The sequence below is a fragment of the Pteropus medius genome, unplaced genomic scaffold (genome assembly GCF_902729225.1).
Source record: "Pteropus medius unplaced genomic scaffold, Ma_sr-lr_union100, whole genome shotgun sequence".
Taxonomy (NCBI): domain Eukaryota; kingdom Metazoa; phylum Chordata; class Mammalia; order Chiroptera; family Pteropodidae; genus Pteropus; species Pteropus medius.
In genome coordinates this window covers 4,634,632-4,638,032 of record NW_024354503.1, presented here as the reverse complement: position 1 = coordinate 4,638,032, position 3,401 = coordinate 4,634,632, and the positions used below count along the sequence as shown (strand labels likewise).

Sequence of the window (3,401 nt, the reverse complement as noted above, 5' to 3'; positions counted from 1 at the left end):
TTTATTTCCAAACTTAATTTAGTTAATGACCTTCCCAGGAACTTTTCAGGACTCCCAGAGTGTTCTGTTCTCCTTCTATTTAGCTGTTTTTAGATCCAGTCATCCTGATTCTTATCCCAAGAACTGTTCTCCATGTGGGGTGTGACCAAAATCTCTTCCTACAAGAAGCTGCTTACATTCTGTTCGCCCAATTCTGAAACCTGACTCATCTTTGTCTCTTCCTTCTCCCTTGATTTCCCAAATCCATTCAGTTGCTAAATTTTATCATTTATACTTTTCACTCAATCAACAGATGTTTCTTGGATACTTCCTAAGAGCCAGGTACTACACTAGATGCTTTAAATGCATTAATTCATTTTATCTTCATAGCAACCCTACGAAGATGCATAGTGTTCCCATTGTACAGATGAGGAATCAGTCATAGAGAGATCGTATAACTTGCCCAAGGTAAGAAAGCTAGGCAGCAAAGTAGCTGGCGTTTTTCAGACTTCATCTCTCTTGTATCCATGACCCCATTTCCAGAGCAGATTCCAACTCCATAGCCTAGTGCCTGAGGAGCTGCTGCCCTCCAAATCTGGTCACACCGTCCTTTTCTCACCTGACATCCTTTAGTGACTACTCATTGTCTCATATGCTTTCTTCTATGCCTTTGTGCACACTCTTTCCTCTACTCGAAAGCCAACTCTTCCCATCTTCCCCTGCTCTCCACTCCCAAGCTAAAGGAGCTCTCTTTCTTCTCAAAACTCCTGTGATATTTTGTTTGACATTTTTTTTATGGCAATTAGAACTTTCAGCTGCTTTGTTGTCATGTGGGTGACATGTGTCTTGTGCCCATGCCGTAGGTCTTCTGCCATTGATGACAAGGGAAAAGAAAGGTCAGGGTCTGAAACTAAGCAGCACACATTCAACTTCACTCTAGCTAAACAACCCCCTCACTGCATTAGGAGCTTAGCTTCTTAAAAAGAATTGGGATTATTTTAAAATTTGCTGCAGAGAAACAAAATGAGGATGTCTTCATTAGTAAACATCTTCATTAGTAGTAGGAAGAAAATAGTTTATAATCTTCCACAGTTAAATGGAATGACATTAGGATTATTGGTTCTTCGGGGTTTTCCACTGGACCAGACAACTGGCAATCAGGAGATCTATGTGTAATGTTAGTTCCACTTGTGACCTTGAGCTGCTTACTTAACCACTTAGGACCTTGATTTCTTCATCAGTAAAGTACCTGTGTGTACTGGGCCAGCGGGGAGGATTGTGGGCTTGGGGTGGGGGCGGTGGTAGAGGTGATTGTGGGGAGGATTGGAAATAATCTCTAAGGTCTCTTGCCCAGATATGCTTTGACTTGAACTCTCTGATCCATTCCAGAGTGTCTTAACACAGAAAAATGTGATGATTAAAAATGTGTCATCAGTCTTCAGCCATGCTACCCTGAACAAGCCCGATCCCTTCTGATCTTGGAAGCTAAGCAGTGTCGGGCCTGGTTAGTACTTAGATGGGAGACCACCTAGGCAGATCAGGTGCTGTAGGTGTTAAAAAAAAAACGTGGCATCAGGACTCAGTATATTGATGCAAGCAATGGATCATTCAGTTTTTTTTAAACAAAAAAGGAGATTTATTGTTGACTCATGTAACTATAAAGTAGGAGTGAGTCAGGTTTCAGGTATAGTCTAATCTAGGGATTGTTAATGTCTTTACAAGTATGACTCCATTCCTCTGCTGTCCTCCATAGGTAGTTTCATCCTCAAGGTGGCAAAATGTCTGCAACAGTTCAAGGCTTTGTATCTGTACAGTACTATAGTTCAAAACAAATAACTGTTCCATCCTAAACCATCAAACCAAAGTCCTGGGCTTTACCCTGGTTGGACCAACTTAGGTAATGTACCCATTCTTCCATTTACTGACCAGAGGAGACCATGGGCTGATTGGCTCAAGTCAATTTAGGCCCAACTCTAGAGGTTAGAGAGGGGTCTGCCACACCCAAATCACAAAGCTATTTTGTAAGAGGATGAGATAGAGCAGACATCGAGAAGTTGAATATTGAGAAGTTTGACCACATTCTCCACAGTTAACAGCCACATTACCCATGACCAAATTCTGGCTTTGCCTTATGTTCTTGGGTAAATTACCTGACTTTATCAAGCATTATTTTTCTCATCAGTAAGATGAGATAACAATACATATTGCAGAGGACTGTTGAAAGGATTCAGTTAAATAATACACATACAGCACTTAGTGTAGTTCCTGGCACAGAGTAAATGTACTGATGGCGGTGGTGTCGATAGTGATGAGACTGAAGAAGGATAGAGAGCAATGGCATTAGCTCCAATATAGGAAGCAGCCAAGTTACAGGAATTTTTTCTAGTCAGAAGCCATTTACATCTGCCATGTTGAAGGCTCCTGTTTGATCTACTGCCCTTATTATACTCTTCCCTATCTCTTCCCTGTTTTGCTCTGTCCTGTCTGGAAATGCTTTCCTTCTCCCCTGTCTCTAAGTCTTCCTCATGTTTCAAGGCCCAAGTATAAGTGGCACCTTTATAGTTAATAGTTTAGGTCAACGATTTTGTAATTATACGGTTGACCCTTGAACAACACAGAGGTTAGGGGTGCCGACCCCTCCTGCAGTCAAAAATCCATGCATAACTTTTGACTTCCCCAAAACTTAACTACAGTTGGGCCTTGGTATCTGCATGGGCTGGTTCCAGGACTCCCAAGGGCATCAAGCTCCACAGATGCTCAAGTCTCTTTTATTAAGTGGCATAGAACAGTGCATACAGTTGGCCCTCTGCAGCTGCAAATTCCCAAGCACGATTCGAAAATACAGTTTTTTGATCCACTGTAGGTTGAATCTGAGGATACAAAACCCAGTTATATGGAGGGCTGACTGTATATTTACTGAGAAAAAAAATTCATGTATAAATGAACCTGTGCAGTTTAAACCCTTGGTGTTTAAAGGACAACTGTATAACTGAGTCTCCTCATGAGAAGGATCAGTAAGTGTTGAGAGCTCAGATCTGGATTAGACAGGCTTGGGTTTTGCCACCGTTAAGCAATGTGACTTGGGAAAGTTATTCAACCTCTTTCTACCTTAATGTCTTCACCTCTAAGATAGTACCTTCCTTAGGTGGTGGTGGAGGGGATGAAATGATATAATGTATGTGAAGATCTTAGTTTAATGCTGACACAGAATAAATAATAGGTCTAAGTAGTTATTTCTCTTTGCCTCATGAAGACAAGGTCTGTGTTATAGTCTCTGCAGCAGTTACTGCTGTGCTGAGCACAGAAAAGCTGCTGAGTAAACACTTATCAGTGGGTTTTGAGGAGCATGGAAGCGCTCTCTGCTCTTCATACCTGTCTCATCCCCCAAGCAGCCCCTAAACATGATATGGAAAATTGAATGA

The 3,401-nt window shown here is 41.6% G+C and overlaps 1 pseudogene; it reads left to right on the top strand.

Moving 5' to 3' along the window:
- The first annotated feature begins 1,413 nt into the window (after nt 1–1,413).
- LOC120596413 (uncharacterized) lies at nt 1,414–1,532 on the top strand (annotated as a pseudogene).
- Nucleotides 1,533–3,401: the final 1,869 nt, after the last annotated feature.